This window comes from Rhipicephalus sanguineus, chromosome 6 (genome assembly GCF_013339695.2).
Source record: "Rhipicephalus sanguineus isolate Rsan-2018 chromosome 6, BIME_Rsan_1.4, whole genome shotgun sequence".
NCBI lineage: Eukaryota > Metazoa > Arthropoda > Arachnida > Ixodida > Ixodidae > Rhipicephalus > Rhipicephalus sanguineus.
The window spans coordinates 125,184,325-125,208,849 of NC_051181.1; the positions used below are offsets into that span (position 1 = coordinate 125,184,325).

General features: G+C 47.5%; 1 pseudogene; it reads left to right on the forward strand.

The window, feature by feature from the left end:
- Positions 1–3,926: 3,926 nt before the first annotated feature.
- Positions 3,927–24,525, forward strand: part of LOC119396352 (uncharacterized) — a 23,064-nt pseudogene continuing 2,465 nt past the window's right edge.

The window sequence follows — 24,525 nt, forward strand, 5'->3', positions numbered from 1 at the left end:
GCTGCGTATACGACGCGAGCTGCAGAATGCCTATATACTACTAAACTAACCAACGTACACGCTCTTTCTCTCTCTCCCTCTCTCGTCTAGCTATGTAGTCTATATCGCGCGGTTCACTTTCCGAGGGTGCTCGAGTAATGGCCATCACACGGGCGGCGGAAGCTGCCGCGGCTGCAAGCGTCGTCCCGTAGTAACTACTGCCTGCTGCTGCCCACGCTGCTCTTTTCGTGCGGGCTACAGACACGCACGCGTTCCGCATAACCGCACGCTCCGCGGGCGGGACGACGACGCTACAAACAAACGTACATACACCGCCGCTTTATCGACGACAGCGCGAGAAAAGTAGGCCAGCTTACACAGCGCACGCTAGATCCCTTATAACAGCCCGTCCGTATACTTTCCATCCCCCACCCACCCCTGCTTGACCGTCTTGTCGGTGCTCCACTAAAGGTGTGCGCGCGCGGCCACTTTCTCCGACGCCGCTTCTTTCTTTTCTTTGTTTCCTTCGCTTATGTGTCGTGTTTTTTTTTTTTTTTCGAGACGTGCCGTTTCCCTTTCCGCTCATAAGGCGATAGCCGGACGGTGCCAGTGCCGGACTACTCTCTCACCCCAACTTTTACCCCCCTCATATGCTGACGGACGACGGACAGGCTACGTGATGGGAGTCGCGTGAATTACTCTCGATCAGACTGCGTGGTACGCTTGCAATGTAGCGCCGACCTGCGGAAGGAACGGCCCCGTCATTACAGCTGGCTCTTCCGAACACGTGTGTGTGTGTACTCGCTGTGCTGTCACCTGCGCGCGTCTCCGGACAAGAGTACATGAACAAATAAACGAGGAAATGATGAGGTGGGGGGGGGAGGGGGGTTGGAGGTAGCGTGCGTTCGAAGGCGGTAACAACCACGTTCTCGTTGCGACGCGCGCGCTCGAACAAAACCACAAGCACCTGCACGCACGTGTTGTGGGCAATCACAGCACGCAGGGCTGGTCGTGGCGGTGCGTGAGATTTTCCGCCAGCTTTTCGCGCCCTGAAACACGAGATAGTTTTTTGTTTGTTTCCACGGAAAAGAACGTCTGCGGTCTAAGGCTTTTTATGTTTGTTTTGTTTTGCTGCTTCGTCGTGACGGAGTGCGACAGCGGAGCCGTATACTTTCCCTTGAAGTATAGCTGTCACAGCCCTTGGTTCCAGAAGAGATCAGTCTTCCGGAACAAGCCGCAGCGACCAATCCAGAGGCACCACAGATGATAGAGTGGAGTCGAACCTGCACGCACTTTTCGCTTGTAGCGCTGCAAATAGAAGCCACGTTATTAAAGAGATGCGTTGCACAAAGTTTCTGTTTACGCGCAGGATAACCATCTGTGTCGAGCCGAAAGATGGCTGAGGTGTCGAAGGAGACTGATGTAACGTAACCTCGGAGAGTTGCTTGACACCCAATGGCGGACGAAACGAAAGGAGATGGGATGGGGACAGGCTGTTACACTTGTATTACAACTACAAGGTGCTATTCCGACTAAATAATAAAAATAAGGCAAGACCCTTCTTCCCGATTAACAGACTGCCTTTATAACGTCAACGTCCGCTACAGTGTACTGCCTCCTGCGTGTCCTCCGAAATGCGCGCGCGGATGCCACCAATCTCAGAGTGTCGTATGGAGCATGGAGAGAGGACACGATTAAAATGACGACGACGTCTGTTATGGTACGCCATCTGTCTGTCCTCGGCAAAACCGAACGCTCTGGTGTGCGGACAGAGCAAATCCTGTTTCGAGTCAATATAACTTTTGCCGCAGTAAACCAAATAGTTGACCGAAGCAAAGGCTAGCTCTTCAGAATGATCGGTACCAACCTCATTCAAAACGCATTTTAGTCAGCGTTCACGCATTTTCACAGACCTCAGGGAACAATCGTTAAACCAAAAACTCCAGGTAGTACCAACTCAGGTATACGCTTCGTGTATACTTTGTGCATACTTTGTGTAACTTTCTGTATTCGCGAGAGCATCGTTGGAGTGAGATCGAATGATGGAAACAACACTGCTGTTATAACAGCGGACATCCTTCATTAGCCAACATCAGGCAACATTAGTGACCACTTTTCAGGGGCGCCGTAAATGGCACGCTTGCTTGGTTTTACAGCGTGCGTCCGCGTCTGTCCACGGACTGGAAACCCACGTGACTTCCTCCGAGCGGTGACGTCACATAATGACATAATCAAATGATATCGTCGATAGGTCAAAGACGGGCCAACAGTAACCAGTGCTTACCACCAGTTGTGGTATGCAGTACGTGAGTAAATACAGTAGGCCAGAACGCCACCACCCGCCGTTCACCAGTTAAAGCAAAGAGGTGGGGGGGGGGGGGGAGTATGCATTAGTATGCTCCCGCATGTAATAGCCGAAGTATATGACAAGGAGCCTCTTTACTTTGCCAACACCGGAAGCTGGCTGGAACTTAAAACTACAAATGAGGGGTCTCCTCGCTCATGGGGACGCGGCTCTCTCCGCACACATATGCTGCTCGTACCTGGTCCCACCCGAACGGCGAATGCAATCACCATTCAACGCCGGCGCCTTTTAGCGACCGTGTAGGAGCGCTTGCTTTCCCCTAACTGTGCTACGCCCTTGATTTGCCATGCGAGTCACGGATACCTCCTACAGGAACGCGCGTTCGCCTACAACACGGTCATCGCGTTTCGAAATTCTTGCTGTTACTCTGCGCCCAATCTTCCTGGCGAACAAGCGCCATGGGCCTGCTCTCCTAGTTAATTGGTTGCTGGGATTTCTCTTTCCATTCATATCTCACATTAAGAATGTAATATAATAAACTTTAAAAAAACTCACAGGGTCGTTTATGCATTCGCCTAAGACTACCCGAAGTTTTCTTCTCAGTCGATTCTATTGGTCCTTCCCCAGGCATCCCTCCGAAAGCTTTCTTCAGCTAACGTGGCTTTGCACTGCCTCCGTGATCGGCCCACCTTTGGCCAAGTCACAGTGGCATGTGATTACGCCATCATGTGGCGTCACTTTATATGCGCCATAGTGACGTTATGATGATGTCGCAAATTATGGCGATCTGTGGCGTCATATAGTGACGTCACCACGTGATGAGGATTTTTTGCCTCACTCGTGTTGACGCCGATAGTCACTTTTCACGTTTGATGAGGAATCACCTTAAAAAATAAAACAAATCGAATATGGGGTTACTTGATTTGGTCTTCGAATCTAATAGTTCGAGAACCTTTCAAGTCACCCATTGTGCGTGATCAGACAAATGCGGGCCTGAACACATTGTCTGGTGCCCGAGTCGTTAAAGGGCCAAGACAACTTATCAAAACATGCTACGTTACGCGTTCAGTTCCATTACAATTCGACGTATGATCCTTTATTGATGAACAAGTAACTATATAGACATGAGCGGTCACTGCAAATATATGTACGGCACATGGACCTGATGCGAAAACTCTAACGTGATGTCGTCACCCGTCTTTCGTTTTTGCGTCTTCTGATTGCGTCACCAACCCTATTCGCATTGTAAGAACGACGGCTTTTCTTTTTCTTTTTTTTTGTTAGAGGTAATGTGATGTGCTAATACAGTTTATTTACTATTCTATTTCTTTTAATAACTAAATGCGAGTGTATAAGAGGTTGGCATCGTGTGTGACTCTCCATGCTCGTTTTCTTTTAGGAACACAGTGCATATAAATGACAGTCCCACTTAAAACCAACAAACTAAGAACTGAGCAAACAAGACAGACGCAGTATACATAAAGTATTCACAGACTCTAAATATACAAGAAAAGAACGAAGATAAAAGTTGTTGAAATGCAGCCACCAATTTCACAGTTCAAGCTAGCTTATCGTATGCGATACCTAGTATTATCTAGCGAATGTTACTAATACTCCAGAATTGTCTGTTGCGCAGAAGAAACCGGCCGAGTTCCCACAATTCATCGTTGCCGGAGGAGGAAAAGGAGGCGATGCCGACTACTCGGCCGCAGCAGTCGGCCGGGCCTCCGGGACCGCGGCGACGACGGCGACGACGACCCCACCGGCGACGGGAGCAGTCTCCTCGTCGGCTAAGGCCACCCCTTCCCGTCTTCCGGGCGCCGCCTCTGCCTGCGCAGCGGACGACTTCCTGGCGTACTCTTTCCAACGCAAGGCGCCCTACCTGGTGTGGGACGACGAAGGCTGTGCCAGGCACCAGCCGCACTACCAGGGTCCCCTTCGTTCCAGCCGGCCCTGGACGCTGCGACACTCGCGACGATGCTGTCCGTGGCCCTGCGTGCTGGCCGCCACGCTAGCCTCGGCACTGCTCTTCGGAGCACTGGTGGCGCTGTGCGCCTACCTCAGTGGTCAGTATGCGAGCAAGGGAGGCACTCCAAAGCTGAACTCATCTTTGCGGCCGGCAGGCACCGCACCTGCGACCTTCGAATAACGCGTCCGATGCTCTACCACTACGGCGGCGGTCGCAGGTTCGGTCCCTGCCGGCGGCAAGTTATCGTTTCGTCCACTTTACTTTCCTCACATTTACATCATAATTACTACAAATAAGGTCCCCTATACTATCCTTGCCTTTCTTGTATGTTAGTTCTAATAAGTGACTCTGAAGAGTAATACGTGCGGTTGCTTTTATAGTTCTAGTTTTAAGCACCGAGCCGAAGAAAGCTATGAAAGAGAGACCTTGAAAATAGCTTGTTTCTATGTGTTCTAGCTGTCCTCCGCTAAATTCTTCTATAGAATTGTGCATTAATGCATTAAGTCGCATAGGCTGTCACCCGTAAAAACGAAAAATAATCACAAAGGTAGGCTTCTCCTCACTAGTGATCTTATAGCGGGGAAGCCAGCTTTGATGGAGCCTGTCAGAGCTGTGCGGACACATAGAAATGCGCTGAATTCATAATGATAGTTTTCCGAGTAGTTCTTAGTGCCGTAGAAAAAAAAAGCACGGTTGAACACCAAAGCGTATTTCAGTATGTGCTGATTAATGGTTGTGTTTCTCGTTACCTTTCTTTCGTGACCTTGCAGTGATGACCAGTCAACATATGCACCCATGTAAGTGAAGTTTCGCTCTCTCTCTCTCTCTCTTATACCAGTGAAGCGTGAATAGTTTGCGGCAGCGAAAATAGTACAGTTAAACAGCTACAGCAAAAAGAAACAAAAAAGATATATTCCGGTATTTAAACATGCCGGCGGCAACACCCACTCTGCAAAAAAAGCACAATAAGCAACCACGAAACTCGAAGCCCTTATCGAGTCAATCTGTTACACGCCAAGTCTTTAAAAAGAGAGACACCTCCAACTCAGGCTCGTGCTCAGATTACCATGTAAATCAGCCTGCATGCCGCCGCTCCAAATGGCGCGCTGCCGCCTTGCCAAGAAAGAGCCCGGTTCACTCGAGGGCCGCAATTAATCTGGCGCGGGCCTCAGTGCCTCCTACTGTGCTTTCTCGTTTCCATGAGCTATGTGTAGTCATACTGCCTGCCCTGCCCGCTGTTGCGTGTCACATATGTTTTCGCGCCGTGTATTTCCATACACAACCGCTTCCAATCGTTAACTCGCCTCATTTTCTCTTGGCTGCATACCACAGCCGTCCGTCTCCTAGGCGTCGTCAGAGTGGTCGAAGGAGACGCGTGGGACCCAAGCCTGCTCAATTCCACCTCCAAGGAATTCCGCATCAAGTCTGCCAAGTACGCTAACATGGTGAGCCCGAAAATAACAGTTCTGGCCAGGCGAGCTAGTCCAACCTATAATGCTGGAAAGACACTGTACCAGAAAGGTTGAAAACCCGGCCTTGTTGGTAGGACACATTGCAGGCCCTAGATAATACGTATTTCAACTGCAGAGCACCCGCACACAGACAAAGAAAGGAAAGACCACGAAAACACGACGATGTGTTTTCGCGGTCCCTCCTTTCTTTGCCTGTGTGTGGCTGCGCTGCCGTTTAAATTTGAGTTAGAGCCAATTAACCCGAGTTAAACTCCAATACACGGACAGAGTGCTAGACATAGGCCAGAATTACTCAAACCGTCCATACATAAGTACCAAGAGAAGTGCATGGTACGATGTTCGTCATTGGCGCAAGCAAACTCGTTGGTTCCGCAATTCTGACACTTGTCCGTGCGGACACAAGCGTCGTAAATTGACCGGATGGAAATTATGACTGCCCTTTAATGGCCACGTCCTTCCTTACACGCGCACGACTAAGCCGAAGTTGTGTTGCGTGGTGCATTTCAATCAGCCTGAACATGCATGCAAACCAAGAGCGCGATTGTAGCGCCGATAAAAGCTGGGGTTCGTGACTAAGTGTATTTAACCGAACGAGCTCTGCTGACATGCTCGAGGAGGACGTATGTTGGTGAAACGAAAAGCCTCAGTCTCCCTGATAGCTAAAACGTCCCTCAAGGTTTCTTTTCAAAGGTTTGATTTCTCAGGATGCGACGTCCTAAAGCAACACTTGGGCTTCAAGATATGTCCATCAAAGGCCTGAACGATGTTTTTAATTAGTTTGGCTTGGATCCGACATGTATACAGTGTGGTGTCGCAGGTCATCGAGGTGTGGCAAAAAGAGACACCCAAAACGCGGTTTTCAATGAGATTTACACCCCGATGCGGGTGATTTCAATTCTTTATTCCGTTTTATAATTCGAAAACTAGTGGCGTTACTGTCTTAAACATTAATAGTAATAATCGCTGGGGGTTTACGTAGTGGAGGGCTGCGGAAATTTTGACCACCTGGGGTTCTTTAATGTGCACCTAAATCTAAGTATACGGGCCTCTGGCAGTTCGCCTCCATCGAAAATGCGATCGCTGCGACCGAGATCGAATCCGCGGTGGCCTGTCTTACAGATTATAAGTTGCTTTAAACAAGATGGCGATTCGGGTGGTCAAAGTTTTTGTTAAGCACGGCTCAAAGAACATCGACACACACTGACCACCAGTAACTGCACCGGTAACGTTTTGTCTATTTGACGGTTCATTTTAAAATCTTTTTTTAAGTTTCAACACCTTTGCTTTCGGCTTCAGTAATTTTTGAAAGTTAATGTGCAAAATCGTGGTTCTAGAGATAGATATTGAATATCATATAATGGATGTTCAATCTCTCAAAATTGAACATCCATGTGTCGTTCCCTAACAAGCACCATATGTGGCACTTAATAGCTTCTCAACACCACGTCGATTGAAGATATAAGACTAAATACAACAGAATTCACACAACAGTTTCTGTAAGGGTCAGCTGTCAGCCGCAAATTGCGCAACTCTTGTATCCCTCGTCGAAGTAAATGGCCTTTGCGTACATTCCTGTGTCGTAACACCTAGCCGTCGTCTAGCCCAGCCGGGATAATTGGAACGCACACAAAGCCGCGAACGCAGTCACGACTTAAGCGGGCGGGAAAACCACAGCGCTTTACACGTTGCCTCAAGCAGAAAAATGCTCTTCGTCCAGCGTTTGCCGCCAGTGAACATGAAGTGTCGAATGTTTTCTTTCACGCAGTAGGTGAAATACTGCGCGTGAAAAATAGATAAGCACTGTACCAAAGGGGAACCGACCCTTCATTAGTCTTATGCGCTTTAGTGAATATATTCTTGCACGATTAAGCTGCTTGTCGGCGAAGTGTGCAAATTCACAAGGGCGAACGCCGTGCCAGTGTGCGCAAGCGTCGTGTATCATGTGCGTCACGTAACGAACGCGCGTGCCGCACAGCAATTAAGAATGAATTGTGATGACGCTGCGGTGAATAATCGTCATACGAGTGTCAGGTGTATAGTACGTAAAGACACACCGCTCATGTCAAAGTATGTAGTGGGTTCCGAACTGGCGCCTTATATTTTAATCATATAACGTAGTGTATACGTGACAGGCACGAGCCAACGTGTTCTATGTCCAACGCTGTATGTTGTGGTTAGGACGGGTGGACAAATCCGAGCGAATCGAGAGTACTGAAACTCCGGAGTAATAAGACATAGTTGTACTGTCGTAATATTGAAGCACGACAACAGGCGTTGTTGTTGTTTTTGTTGTTGTTGTTGTTGTTGTTGTTGTTGTTGTTTAGTCGTCATTATCATCAACGGAAGTGATTGCGGCGCAAGCACACCGTGGAAGATTGGCCATGAATAGCGTGGTCAAAACAACAACAACAACAGAATGATCAAGGAGAGAGAAACATTCCTCCTCCTCCTCCTCCTCCTCCTCCTCCTCTACCCTAAACCGATATACAACTCTGCTGGCCACATACCAACGGTAACCAAGATTGTACTTCTGTCCTGTATGATTTACCGCCGCCTTACAAATCAAAGTGCTTGGCTTCGGAAAAGAGTGGATAGCGATCACTAAAACGCGAACCAGCTCTATGTACCGCCTCCTGTTTCACGGGCGTGTGTGTTGGAGAACGGTCTATCAGAGTAGCTCAAGGTTCCAACACGACCGACGAAGTAATGACGACCCAGTTGAAAGCAGCCTTCGCCTAATGGCTGCTACTGATTCAAAGAAGCATGCCAATGGTGTTTTCCTTTCTTGTTCCTCTGCGTTGCTTGCAGCTCGAAGCAGCGTACCGGAAGTCACCGCAGCTCAACAGTTCTTTGAGCAAAGTCACTATCTACGCTTTCCGGTGAGTGATACTTTGTTATTTTTACTGTCTTGTTATTGCACTGTGCATTGTCTCTGTATGAAGTATAGATAATAAGTTAGTCTAGTATGAATAATAAGAGACTAGTTGGTTTCACTAAAGATTCATGTTTGCCAGCGCAATAAGAGGCACAGTTTAAAAGAAATATTTGCCCGCGCGAAAACAGAAACAGTTTTAAACGTGCGTACATTCGCACCAGCGAACATGAGTCTCTGCATGGTTTCATTCTTGCGATGCCTACTCTATTGTATCTCAGCTGTGTCTGTATTGCGTTTCTGAGGTATCGTTTTACTATTACTTCGTCAGCGTTTCTTGGTGTGAAGCCGTAATAATATAACCACACCTCGACATAACGAAACCCTATTGTACGAATATCTCGACTCAACGAAGTGCTTGCAGTTTTCGACGCGTATCCTCATCGCCCAACAAAAAGGTGAAAGCCTCCGAATCGACAAATCAAGTCTGTTCACGTCTTATTTTGCTCTTGAATATCTATGACATGCTATGGGTATGAATGTTCTAGGTGTTTTTCATTATATGAAGTTCTTGCATGTTTAACGAATTTGTTCACGTGCCACATCCTTTTCTTTAAATCGAGGCTTTTAATGTACACTGCTTCACGTGCGTTGTAAAACACGTCTTCGTATACGTCCAACAGAATAGTTAATTTGTATAAATAGTGGCCACATTGCTCGCAGATATTGTTATGTGCTATCGTAAACAAATGTGAACTAGAAATTATAAATGTGAAACCACCTTGCAGGTAATTAAAAAGCACTATCCCACAGCGGTATACTTATCTGATCGCCAGGGATAGTGTATAGATCTGGCATGATTATGCCATGATACGGACCTTGACGCCAGAATCATGCCAGAATGTCACAAATAGGAGAAAGAAATAATGATACAATTGTATCTTTGCTTCTAGAACGCGTTAACGTGTTCTAGTTATACAGAAATCTCCGGAGTTTTATTTGTTCGTAATGGTACTCATTTATCGCTTACACTGTGCATAATTCACACTGCATACTTGAATTTCATATCCATTACACGTTGCCTCGTAAATTCTGTGGGACTCGTAATATTGTTTGCTGCAGCTTCTAGCGCAGCAGACCAGTCAAGGATGCGTTTCTGCCAGTAAAGCGAATCGAGTTCTATCGGATCTTTAGGTTACACGTAACAGCAGGTATGCGTTGTTTCTTCGTCAATGCAGACAAGGGAGCCTTATCGTGCTGTTCGAGCTCGAGGTCGACAAGCGTCGCACGCCCGCTGTCGCCGACCTGGAGAGCGAATTCAGGGAGACGCTACGACGGGAAGCCGAGAAGGGACCCCGTGGCGCATTCGGTCATCTCAAGATTGACCGGAACACCATAGAGATGACGGGTAAGCTTTGAGACACGGCGCGATTCAGTCTTCTTTGAAACCGATCGCACGTGCATTCATGCGAAGTCAACTGTTCACGCATGCCTTGGGAACAAGAGACACACAAATACACGAATACACAAACACGCGTGTGGTGTGGACGCAAGCAAGCACGCAAGTGGTCTGTAATATATTCGGTTGTGTTGAAGATACATCATATTGTTCAACTGGACTTGACATAGGCAGGTCTTGTTATTGAAAACAGGACGACAATACTGCACCTTTTCTTCATATCGATAACCCTATAAACAGGAGTATGTGAAGTTCTGAATGTCAAGGGCTAAAGCAGTAGCCTTTAGGTTATTCACGTTAAGCCAGACTGCGCCTAGAAAATGAGACTGCGAAATCAATTTGATGTCTCTATACTGAATCGGAAAGCTGTTGGCCAGAGCGAAGCTGTTGCTGTGCCAGTACGAATGAACCCGAAAAATAAAAAAAACTCTTCAAATCTCAGTTCGCATGTCATAGTGTGCGCTACTCCTTTCGGGATTTAACCGTTCGACGAGGTTATTAGTACATCCCGCTTAACCTATACAGTTTTGTAGCATCAGAGACTCAATATGTGCCTAAATAATCACACTTTGGCAGCAGCTATATACATGCATTCTGTGACACTTCTTCTTGCCCTTCTTTTTCCAACAAGATCTTGTATTAACACACAGCGTAGAACGCTTCCTTTCCCTTGGATACATGCGACCACTTTGAAAACAGTACTGCGGTGGTTCCTTTTGATTATCCTTTCCAACATTCCAGACAACTGCTGCTCACTAGACGCAAGAAAAAACAACATGAGTTTAAACGTGCTTGCTGCTGTTCGGGATTATGCTAGTTGTTTTTGTTTTCTATTAAGTGAACTGTTCCTATGCCACGGTTCTGAGCTGTAACATGCTTTTATTTCCCCTATTTCTCTCTACAGAAATGCCCGAGAATAGCCTACCCCACCCGGGTAACGCCGTAGACGGGGAGAGTACAACTGGGAGGCAGCAGTACGGTCAATGACTACGACCGAGAAGACGACCAAGAGCATCGGGATTCAGAACAGTGGATCAACCAGCACAGTCAGGACCCGAGCGATTATTTCGTACAAGACGACAACGAAACTTCGCCAGACGGCGTTGGCGGCACCAAATCTTGGCAACCCTTCTTTCCGGAACGGCCGGAAGAAGGCGATCGGACCGAAGGCGAAGACGGGGAAGTCACGATGGGAAAACGCGCCCGAGCTGTCCGAAGACGACGATTCCCACGACGACGACCGTCAAGAATACAGCTCGAGTCAGCAGCATCAGGGAGGTCACAGCGTTGCTTCCGATAACGAGCACGGAAGCGTAGTCGTGACGACTAGGCCGCAGATAGTAGTCACAGAACCCGAGGACGTGGCAGAGGGAGGGTACACGCACGTCACCGACGCCTCACCACCGTCGGTACCCACGCGTACCATTGCAACTAGTCAGGACATGGTTCACAAATAAACACGGCTCGGAACTGACCGAACTCACCGTGGGAGCTGGTGTCATAGTCAAGGTCAACAGAAACCCGGTGTCCACGAAAGATGCCTCGAAGGCAACGCCCGTTAGACCTCTCCTTGTCGGCCTCAAGGATGGACAGAACTCGCCTTCGGTTTCCGTCGAAGGTCCTAACGTCGCAAGCTCCCCCACTTCGCCATCGGTGCGAAATCCAGCGGTCCACACACGAGTCAGCGGGACTGCTGTTTCAACTGCAAACGGTGAATCAAGCGGTGGGGGTCCGCCTCTTCGGCCACCGTACAAACCATTGTCTTCCTCCGAAATCAGAGTGGGCGAAGCGCCATCGAGTAAACCAATCGACGTGAGTTCAGAAAAGCCGGTGCACGGTATCGGGCAAGCGTGGCAGATACACTTAGACGATCCCAGCACCCATACCGGGCCCAGCATCGCGCTGAACCACAGACCGAGACCTTCCCAGACGCCGACGAACGAGGGCGTCTCGCACGGCCCTTCGGCAACGAAGACGAGGGACAGGACACCTAATTCCGGCGTCTCGTTGTCCGTGGGGACCGGTCTATCAGTTCATCAGCAGCCGTCGGTGCAGAAGAACAATCACAGAAAAGAGGTGACCACGCCCAAGCCTACCACTTCGACCACAGAGTTTGAGATCGGCGTGGGTCTCTTCGTGCGGCCACCCGTTTCCAGCGGCAGCAACAAAATCAAGGGAACTCGCCTGCATCAGACCACGAAGGCACCGGAGCCGCAGTTTATCGACCTTACGGCAGGATTAGACGGCCTCCAAGCGAACGACAAGGTCCAGAATCCAGTCATACCGGTGCCACAAGAAAGACCTGCGAAAGAGTCAGCTTCGGAACCTGGATGGCGCCCCGTGGCAGAAACACCTCCTGGTACAGCTTCAGTTTCAGCACCGGCTCCTGAAGTCGTGTCCAAGCCGGTACGAAGGCCTGCACCAGAGTACTCGGAATATGATAGCGTTTCTCCTTCCAGTGTAACTATCAATGACCATCAAGACAAGAACGGTGATACAACCCTCATTCCGGTAGTCCATAAAGATAGAAACAACGAAACTACGTTCGTTCCGGGAGTCCATCCCGACACGATCAACAAAACTCAATTGATTCCAGTAGTCCATCAAGAGAGAAACAATGAGACTGTGTTCATTCCGGTAGTGCACCAACAAGGAAACAATGAAGATGCACTCATTCCATCAGCTCATCAAGACAAGAACAATGAGACCGTATCAATCCCAGCAGACCATCAAAACGCGAATCATGAAGCCGCAGTCATTCCGATAATCCCTCAAGACCGAAACAACGAAACCGAATTAATGCCAGTCGTCCACCAAGACGGAAAGAATGAAACCACCTTCAGTCTGGTCGGCGGTATGCGCGAGGGACACGAGCTCAAGAACCCTGAGCGCAACATATCTTCCATCTCGATTTATCAGACGGTAAGCACCAGCAGCGGAGGCCATTCCGAGGTACACTCGGTCATCTACTCTGGAGGGCAGAACTCTGGTGGCATCGCCAAGTTCATCTCTGGAGACTTGCCTTCCAAGCCCGGCGCGTACGACTCCAAGTACACACCCAGCGATGAGAAAGGTGCGTGACCTTTTCCTGCCTTCTACTTAAAGATAGTCACTAGGAAGGTAAGCTGACCACAAGACTAGGGCATATTCACATCCTGCGCTTGCCCACTGTTAGACGATTCATACCATAACAACTGTAGTTGATAAGCGCGAAGGTAAATGTACGTATCTAAGTTCACTGAAGCGTATATTTACTTTTGTTTGTGTAGTTAATGAGGATGATGATAACTAACTTCAGAAAGCTATGTGCAACAGGTATGATCACCTTAGAGTACACACAATACGCTACCAAAACTCATAGTGAATGAAGCACGCGAGTTTTGTTTGGAGTCTCCTATTTACCATGTAACCTGCGTGACGTGACCAAAGTAAGAAAGCTTTAGCTTGAGAGCCTTTGCTTCGACTGAAAATTTGGTAATTACCTCCCTTTCTCTTACGGGCAACCTCACAAAAGCGAAAATGAGGTCGTTTGTGGACGGGGCGGTTAAATGATGTTCTTCAAAATAAAATAAACCGTCTCAGTGAACCTAAAGGACTTCTAATAAATAGATGTCACTGGCATTTGTATGTACTCATGGTTCCACCATGCAAGAGTCGGCAGCGACTCGACGAAAATTAACAACTACTGCTACTATAGTCCACATTTTACGTCTCATAGAAGGGCTTCAGATCACTAGGTAAAACTTTAGTACCTTAAGGAGAAGCACTGGCCCCACTGAAAGCATTGAAGTCGGACTACCTCGCATGACCGACTGGGCTATACATGTTTATTTTTGGACGTCCCAGGCACCGACTTCTACGACAAAGGCAGCAAGAACGGCGACAAGTATGGCTACCGGCCTTCGTCGACCACGGCCAGCCCCGCGCTGAAGGTGGTGACGCGCGTTTCCTACAGCGTGGTCACCAACGCGCCCTTCACCAAGGAGTCCGTGCACGAAAACGACATCACCAAGCACGGAGAAGGCAATGGCCTCAGCGGCGTCGCCTCGGCGGACCACACGTCCACAACGCCCCTCATTGTGCCGACGACGTCGAAACGCGGTAAGCGAAGCTCCACATAGCCAAGCCTTGCAATGCCTAGCCAAACCTAGCAACGACTTAGTCGAGCTTATAGAAGCCGACAGAAGCTAGGTCGTCCACAAGCTCCGCTGTTAGTTCAGCTTTGTACCACTAGTACAAGCTGTCCACTTTTCTTTTATTTCTTTTTTTTTTTTGCAGGAGTGTCTTGCTTTAGCAGCGGTTAAGGCCACGATGCCAATGAACGCCTGAATAACTGAATCACACTATTCACTCCTCCGTGACACTATTGGATGGGTTTCATCAGGTGACCCTTTGAAGCTTGGATACAGTTAGCTCATAAGGGCTGCATCGCGCCTTTTGGGTAGTTGGTGAGACAGACCTCTCGCCCGAAGGTAAACAAGGTATAGACACCTTGTACAGGCAGGATGGCAATGCGACCCTTTATTTATCACGCCAGCGTCACCGACAGTGGCCCGTCGGGAAGGAAAGAAGATGATAGGACATTCGACATACCAGCGACCCAGGCCCGTAGTCAGGAATTTTTTTCGGGGGCGGGGGGGGGGGGGGGCACTTGCTGAAAACGTTGACTTTTTGAGAAAAACACGGATTTTTATTATTTATTTTTGGTAAAAACACGTACTTCACCAAAATTTCGGGGGGTGCCCGGGCCCCTAGCCCCCCCCCCCCCCCCTTCCCGGCTACGGGCCTGCAGCGACCTATGCTTCATTGCCTGTCAGCGCCGAGCTCTATCAAGCTCAAGTTTCGCGATGTTCGCCCTTCTTGTTTAGATCGTTAACGCCTTCAAGTCATGCGGAGCATGCGCGCTAGGAAAGCTACAGGCAGTGGAAGTTATTCCCTGGTGCCAAGTGGGCTGGGGCGCAACAACGAATGCACATCGCGTCCTTCCAATTTTCATTCCAATGCCGGCCACTTTATGTGTTATGGCGTTGCTAACAACTGTGGAAAGCTTCAGCGCGAGGTCCGTATAGCCTAGATGAGAGAAAGGCTCATGGTCTCGGTACGATTTTGTCGAGTTGAAGTATACAGCTAAGCGTGAAGATATTGTCAAGTTACTTTTCGTGCTTAAAAGATGAGGGTCCGAACTAAATACCTGCGCTTAGAGACGGAACCTTCTTTCTGGCTTTTTCTTCCTTTTTTTTTCGCAAAGAAAGACAAAAAAACACTGTATGCATGCCAAGTGAACTGTGCTGAAAATAACGTCGTCAACGCTTCGTGCTCTTTAAGGATGATGATATGTCTTGACTTTCTCCAGACTGCGACTACCTCAAAGAGATCAAGTGCAAGAGTGGCGAGTGCGTACCACACTCGGCGTTGTGTGATCGCCGCATTGACTGCCGGGACGGATCGGACGAACGCAACTGTTGTGAGTACACGCACAGCCTCCATCTTTTCGTTTCTTTAAGGAGAACCAATATGTCGGCGTTCTTTTGTTTGTTTGCTATTTCAGTTGAAGCATGCAAGGCTTCAGCAGCCTATTGTATCGTATATAAACAATAAAAAAAGTTCAACAGGATGCTAGATGCGCTGAGTAGTGGTCAAACAAAGAATGTTGCCGGCACACGCGTTTTCACAGATTGTTCTTTGTCATGGCAGCAGATGAAACAACAAGTCGCCCTGTCGCAACTAGCTCCAGCGACATCCCTTTATCAACGATTTCTCGAAACGCTTGTATAATAGTCACACGGACATGGTAGCCACAGCTATAATAACTTCGGCTGCGAGATATGGTAGTTACGCAATGTCACAACCGCAATGTCACATCACCCGTGGTTGTGATGTCACCAGCCGTGATAAGCGCACTTTATTAATGACGTCATAGGTTTTCTTCTTAACTGATAATGTCCGCGACAGACTGTATTTATGTTCGTTGCAACCGCAGTCAGCGTGACTTTGCAGATATTAGTCGAGGGATCACGTGACGACCACAAACGCTTACTGATCACGAGTGAGTGAAAGTCACTTCCGCCAGCTTGGGAATGACAACACATCGAGTAACCGAAATTATAGTGTAAGGAAAAAAACAGAAAGTGATCCACTTGTCAGTTGACTTGGATTAGCTTTTGAATTATATTGAGCTGCTGCGCTAGTCAAAATATAAGACCCAAACAACGAAAGTAAGAGGCATGATTCGCGGTGAATGGCCATTTCCGTTCAATATAATGAACAGATGTAAATAGAACTTAGAAGTGCTTTACTTTGCTAGTATCTCCCAGCATTTACACATCTCTACATAAATATACATAGATGTTTCTTCAAGCATGAGTTGGAATGTAATTGCCGAATGGTCGGAAGATTTGTTCTCTTCGAAAGTTACCACGGCTGACTGTAAGGTGACAGGATTGCTGCATCACGTTGGAGCACTTACACTATGAGAATTTTCGTAGGCCCTATAGCGGTCCTGCAATGTTAATGACTAGCGTGTTTAGAAATCGCTTGACATGCATTCGTTAGTGACGTGGCGTGGCGTATCCATTTTCGCGATAACACTTGCACATCCGTAAGTAGAATTTGTGTAGAACATCTAATAAATTCGTTCCATTTGCTACCTCGTCTCTTTCTTCCTTACAGCTTGCAAGGATTACCTCAAGCACGAACGCCTGCAGCACAAGGTTTGCGACGGCATTCTCGACTGCTGGGATCTCACGGACGAGATTCATTGTCGTAAGCACTGCCCACTGCAATTAGATTTGTACACGCGTGTGTGAGAGCATATAGTCTACATAGCGTCATCTTTCCATCGCGTCTCATTCATGTAAAGAGGGTCAACACGCTCCCATGGCTCATTGTATTGGTTCTTCACACAGACATATACTGTGACGAACGATTAAAGTGCGAATGTGCAAGTAGGTATATAGTTCATGCTCATCTTATATAGCGAAAATCAAGGAATTCGAATATATGCGACCAACTGTGTGATATGCCACGAGCAATGTTGAGACGACACGTCATCACTAGCCGTACATGTGCATGTGCATTAATTCTCACTAGGAAGTGGAAGCACACTCCACTGATTGCGTATTCTGCCGTTGAGTATAGCACACTGAAATCAGGGGCGTAACCAGAAATTTTTTTCGGGGAGGGGGGTAAACCATATTTTATGTATGTTCGTGCGTGTGTTTGTGAGCGTGCATATATACGCAAGAAAATTAGAAAATTTCTGAGGAAAGGGGGGCGGAAGCACTGACGCGTATATTTAGTTAGACAAGTTAGAGAAAAAGTGCGCTGCGCTGTCGTGGGATGTCGCCGTGCTCTACATAACCGCAGTTAAAACAACCTCGTGTTACTACATTCTTTTTTTTAGCCTGGTGCAGTCCTGAGATGTTCGTGTGCCCCGGAGCCAAGCAGTGCATACCTCAGAATAAAGTGTGCGACAGCCATCACGACTGCCCCTACGGGCTGGACGAAGTTCAGTGTGGTAAGACGCGTTATGTTCCTTTGCAGCACGCTTCACTTCTCACGTTTTCACACCACGCAATAGATGCTCATAAGATTGTTTGGTATACGACTAAATTCAAAGGGTATTCAAGTTCGGCGCATATATGTTCATATAGTCAGCAAACCTGTTCCACTTCACGGCACTGTGGGACGCCGACGACGCAGACGTGTACACCAGAGCTTGTTGTGCCATGACAGGCCGCGAACATCCATCCAACTTGTGGACACAAAAATACACGATTTCAACGGCCACTCGACACCTGTTAGGCGGTGCGAAAGTGTTGGCAGCAAAACCTATTGGTGTAAAATGATTTTTTTTCTTTTTGTTTCTGCTCAAACGATGACAGAACATGGGCACGTTTCTAACAAACTGTGGTTTAAGAAAGCCTCAGAAAACGGCTCTGCCGGCGCTGCCGTCGATGTTTACGGTGTTACGGAATTCCGCGAGATATATGTCTACGCACATGATAATACAAAGTGTCCTGATGGTGTGATCTCTTGATGTCATAAGGACGGCCGACAAATGAGAACACGCTGTTGTTAAAGGGAAAAAAAATGGCTGGTGCCAGGCTAAAACACCTCAGATGGGTTGGTCGACGCTAGGACAGCCGGGCCTATCTTTGTCGAAGACGCCCTTATCATCACTGGCGTTTTATCCATAAAGAAAGAAATAGAAGATAAGAACAGAGGGCGAGAGAAAGTTTTATTACAGTACATTCTAAGGGACCTGGGGCCGAATTCAAAAAACTTTTCTTAATTAAGTGCGTCTTCCCATTGGTCAGCCGGCCTCGCTAATTGTATGTTCCGCATGGTGATTGGCTGAAATATTCTTCTACGAAAATTTTTGGCCTAAGCCGTTCTTGTGAATACGGGTCCGGCTCTGTGTAAGCTCTGCGCCGTCCGTCCTCGTAAGGAATAGAGATGCACCTCTTCAGGTGCTTCGTGGAGAGACGTCCCGTGGAGTCGCTGATGGCGGCGGCACCTATATCCTCATTCTTCGATGTACAGTGAAATTCGATATATCCAACCTGGACGTATTGATGAACCACCCTCAGTCCTATAATTTTAAAAAAGGAAAATAATGTCTAGGGTTTGAAGTGCTGGAAACCGCTTCCAAGCGAAGGCGGACCGCAGCTCTGTCAAGCTGTATCTAACAGCATTTTCTGCTCTTCCGCTATATGTAACTTACAAGGCAGAAATAAAGAATTTGATTTTGAATATTGAGTTAAGATACAATTATGAGGCACGCTGCAGTACACGAGGGACAACTGATTAAGATTGATCACATGGGCTTCTTTAACAAGCACCTAAATCTAAGTACACGTGCTAGCTTCCTGCATTTCACCCCCACAGATATGCGGTCGCGGTATTTCTGGGTTCCAACCCAGAACCTCGAACTAAACTGCGCAACGCCATAGCCATTGGGTTACCGCGGCGAGTATCCGCTCCGCTGTAGCATTAGCTAGAGTACACAGTGATCTCCATAAAGCTTGACCAGCATGGCGTTGCTTGATCCTGCAATACCGTCTACCCTGGCACGCAGTGGGTCTTGTGGACGAAGAAGAAGGAGCCACGTCCATGTCGTCGGGCCAGGGCTACCTGCAGCTGAAGCGCAACGGCGTCTGGGGAAAGCTGTGCGTGGACCGGTTCCCGCGATACCTGAGCAACGGCACCTGGTCACTCGGGGAGATCGGACACGCAGCCTGCAACACGCTGTCCTACAGGTTGGAAGAGCGCGCGTGGCGCAATATGAACGTGACGACGGCTGATCTATGCAGCATGGAAAAATGTCCGCAAGTCAACAGATGCGTCAGATAAGCTTCGCCACTAATGATCATACAGGAGACCGAACAGGGCACTTCGTACTCTTATCTATCCGTGACACAAAACTCCAGGGGTCCAATTCACAAAACTTCCCTTTCGCAAGAGCTTTTTTCTCATTGGCCAGCGGGCTTCGAAAATGAAACGTCCAGAATAGTGATTGGCTGAAATGCTCTCTTGCAAGCATTTTTAGCGTAAGACGTTTTTTTGAATATGCGCCCAGAGGTGCAGTGGTACAAATTCTTAAATTGTCGCACTGAAAAACGGAGAATTGGCGCATTCATTAAAGCGATATGAATTGTGAAATGTAATGCTTTGGAAGTGTCAAGATGCTGCGTGGAATAGTGACGTGGCGTTTATAATTAAGGATTCTTGATACAAGATGTTCGAGCAATAATCAATTCTTCTCTTGCTGCTCTAAAAACACGATACATCACGTTACATCCCGTATCAATTGTAAGGATTGATTGATTGATTGATTGATTGATTGATTGATTGATTGATTGATTGATTGATTGATTGATTGATTGATTGATTGATTGATTGATTGATTGATTGATTGATTGATTGATTGATGGATGGATGGATGGATGGATGGATGGATGGATGGATGGATGGATGGATGGATGGATGGATGGATGGATGGATGGATGGATGGATGGATGGATGGATGGATGGATGATTGATCACGTGGTGGCCAGTTACTTACGACGGGCGCTACGTATGCTGGTTCCTATTGGGTTTTATATTAAAGACCTTTGTCGCATATAACAATGCAGTAGTACCTGTTGCGCAATTCTCGTGGTTTCACGTTACATTTATTTGTTTGCAGGAAAGTACTTGCTATCAGACGATCGAAAGACAAGAAGCACGAAGACGACAGCCAGTACTTCGAGATGAGGCATGAGGACGATGAACAGGCCAAGTACGAAACAGTTTACTACCAAGCTTCGCTAGTGTCCTCCTGCTCTTTCTTTCTTTCTTTCTTTCTTTCTTTCTTTCTTTCTTTCTTTCTTTCTTTCTTTCTTTCTTTCTTTCTTTCTTCTTTCTTTTCTTTCTTTCTTTCTTTCTTTTCTTTCTTTCTTTCTTTATTTCTTTCTTTCTTTCTTCTTTCTCTCTAATAACAGGTAAAGTGAAGAGAAATTGATCCGTAATTATTGCGATGATTTCCTTTCTAGCATTGCTGTCGTTTACAAGGAGACAGACTGCCCGAGAAAAGAGGTGCTGCACATCAAGTGCTCAGCGCTCGGTAAGACAAGTTGCTGAAATTCCCACCGTGTAACGTAAAACGTCAATCAACTCTAGAGAACAGGGGCAATCTCAGAAGCTTTGGGCCTACTGCGGCGCCGCAGAGTCATTTCGATTGGTTGCTGCTTCCAGTGAGGTTTCAACTATCGATCCTGAAAGAATTTCTGCAGCGGGTGTTGTGAGCATACGTTGCGATCGACCTACTTTGAATACATTCGTAACTGTTTCAAACGCGCGCACAGACTACAAGGCGATATTCACGGACGTTTCTGATCTCCTCTTTGTCGCCTCTGAGTTCGTATTTTGAATTCACATCAATATAAGCTATGGCAACGGCGTTCCCAGTTTTGGTGCATCAATCTGGATACGGTTGTGAGAAGTGCAGCATAAGACGTCAAACTTGCTTTTAAACAACGGTTACTCGTGATTTGTGGATACGAATATCTGAATCATACCCTAAAGAACCTCGAAGAGTATCTGAAGTGTACGCATATGACGCATATCCTTCCAGTGAAACCTCCCGTGGGAGAAGATGGAAGCTTTGACTAATTTGTTCAGAATTAGCAATGACAATAAAGCAGAGAAGTCATGACACAAGATACTTGTTGCGGCGGACCAACAACTCCGCTTTGAAGTTGTTAGTCATCGCCACTGTGTGCCTTGCATCTTCCATTCCATTCGGTCACGCGTTGCTTTACTATGCGTACTTTGACAAAACAAAAAACAAAAAACGCGTAGCATACATGTTTAGCCACCACTGCCTCTTGAAAGAAATTCAAGGGTTCCTTTTCATACTGCTCAAAGGAAGAAAGAAAACAAAAGGAAGATGGCAGGAAGGTTGACCAGAATTATGTTGGCTATCCTACGCTGGGCTAAAGGGGAATACAAAGAGAGGAGGGAAGGGAAAGAAGGAAATGAGAAATAAATGTGCTGACGCGTATATGTCGGTTACACTTTACAATATAGTCAAAGGAGTTCACACAGGCCCGCAGTCCTCAAGAAGCACAAAAGTGTTTTAACTGCCTTGTGGGCAAAGGTTTATAGTGTGGATGGCGCGCGCAGAGTGCGGCATCCGCCCTCTGGGCACGTCTCTGCGGCAGCGCATCGTGGGTGGCCACAGCTCGGCTCCGGGATCCTGGCCCTGGCAGGTGGCCCTGTACAAGGAAGGCGAGTTCCAGTGCGGGGCTGCCCTCGTCAGCGACCGCTGGCTTGTCACCGCGGGACACTGCTTCTACAAGTCAGTCTGAGCGTGGCGCGTATCCTACTGGGGCAACGGGCATTGCATGCTTTTAGCTCTATATTGGCGTTGTTTGCCTTGACTTTACAGTGTTTCTCATTACGTGGTGATCTCATTTGTTTAAGTAAAGCAACAGTAATTGAATGAACGAGGACGCAGTAGAAGGCTGTGTAAATTTAGTTTTAGCGGTTGAATCAAGCTTGGGGGCTTGCGGCGGGGTCAGTCGACGTGAAATAGGTGTGTAGCTTGAGTTGTGTAGAAAGTAAATTATGACGCTGACGGATGACGCTGACGGATGACGCCGACGCCGACGAGGCTGATTATCACCACATGAACGGAAACTCCTTAATAAAAGTTCACCTATACAAACGCAGAAGAAGTTTTAATTGACTAACGTTGAGTTTACTATGAACAGCTGTTAAAGCAGTCCGGAATCATCCAATAATGTGGGGCGTTAGCTGGTGACGCATATTGGACGTTTCCAGCGACAAAGACTTCAGTGCTATGTGTGTCTTTTTTTTCTGCGATTTTTGCCTAATGCTTTTAAACACCGGTTATGCAGAGTATTCGCTAAAGCACTGCGACTTCCACACAACACGAAATGAATTTCTGGAAACTACGATTACGAGCATTATCCAATTACCTCGTGTTACTTAAAAAAAGCAAAATAGAGAGCATGATTTTGTCGACGTTACGCAAGATGCGGTTATATCTATTCAAACATGGTGTTTTTTTTTTAACTTCTACCTTTCCTCCTTGGTGGCTCGTGATAGCACGCTGACGTCACACTGGGTGGCACGGATGGGCATGCTTCGACGCGGCACCGAGATGCCCTCTCCGTTCGAGGTGGTGGCCAGCATATTGCACGTGGTCATCCACCCGGAGTACGTGGACAAGGGATTCGCCAACGACATCGCGCTGCTCAAGCTGGACAAACCCGTGGACTTCAGGTATCTTCCACTCCGTTACTTGCTCCACCGATTGATGAGAATAATAACTGGGAACGCAGATAAAAGGTGAAAAAGAAAACAGGAAACATAATACGTATATCATTAAGTAAATGCGTGGGGGAAGGAAAGAGAAAATTATTGAACACCGGATTGTTCATGAATTAGTTGCTGCGTAAGCGGCATCTTGAGACATTTGCAATGTCGCGCTTTGGGCACTTAAGCGTTCCCTATAGTGACGACGAGAACGCAACCCTAACTGAGATGCTGTGAAATCGTTCTCCACAAGGACGACGAGAAATCGTTCTCTCGGAGAGAGAGAGAGAGAGGAAAGAAAGGTAGCCTAGTTAGACGTTGTCTTGTTTGTTACCCTACATGTGGAAAGGAGAACAGGGTAATAAAAGCGACAGGAAAGGCATGAGTGTACGTCGTTCTCAAGAATGGTGCAAGCGCATCTACAGTCAGTCACTGAAGTCTGTTGCCTTCATGTAGTGCAGAAGAGCACGTGCATCTAAAATGATGAGCAAAATCTTTCTTTCTGCAAATAGCTGACCGTCAATTAGCTTCAATACACGTTGGAGTTTTCTGGCGTTGTTTATCGAAGCGAGAGCAGTACTTTTCTTATTTTTGAATGGAGTAGACTATACCCTATCAAGTCGCCCTTCTCACGCAACCCTTAAGTGTGCCTTAAGAATGGATTTACGAGAACTCCCCTTCTTACCAGTGACTACATTCGACCCATCTGCCTGCCGAGCGACGGTGAGACGGTGAGGCCGAGACACACATCGTTCTGCGTGGCGGTCGGCTGGGGAAAGCTGCTCGAAGTGGGACGCCTATTTCGTAAGTATCGTTTCCAAGCTCCCTCTTTTCGGACAGCCTTTCGAATTATGTAGTCGTTTTTCCTGCTCTTAGGGAACAGCGCAGAAAGGCAAGACAAATGTGACAAGAACTGACGTGCGTCTTGCTTGTGGATGCATTTGTTTCCACGCTAGTGCGTCACGATGTAACTTCTCTTTTTGCATTGATCGTCACACTGAAAGCGCAGGGAGACTTGCTAACAAGTGACAGGCTTCTATGACGAAATGTTTTAGGGGCGAAGCTCCTTAAAGCGGCGCCCGTTCGTCCCCGTCGTAGTGCGTAACCAGTCTTAACGCTAGTACCAGATCTTGACCTCCAAGGTGGTGCCGGTGGGAGATTCTCCTGTGCGTTGTTGAACAATAAAAATATTCGCAGCGTGCGCGTTAACTAAAAGCCGACTTCTTCTGTCTCTCGTTCCCCATTAGCAGCCATTGGCATGTTCCAGTAGGAACGTTAGTAGTAGTAGAAGTGTAAGTGTTAGCTAAAGCCGACTTCTTCTGTCCTCTTCCTCCATTAGCAAGCCATTGTTTACCTCCAAGGTAGTGCCTGGTGAGATTTCTCCTGTGCGTGATTAAACAATAAGAATTCACAGCGTACATGTAAATTAAAGTGAGCTGCAAGTCGCCATGACTCTCATCGACCCCTTTAGTATAAAACCGGCCCTAGATGCTCGATCTCGTCGTTGGATGATGTACTGGGCGTGAAGCTGCGCGACGCCGCCGCCAAGATCCTGCCGTACGAGAGCTTCGCCCACTCTCATCATTCACCCTGTGGATATGCTGTGGAATTTTTTATCGAATGAAGCCTAACATGTCGAAAACA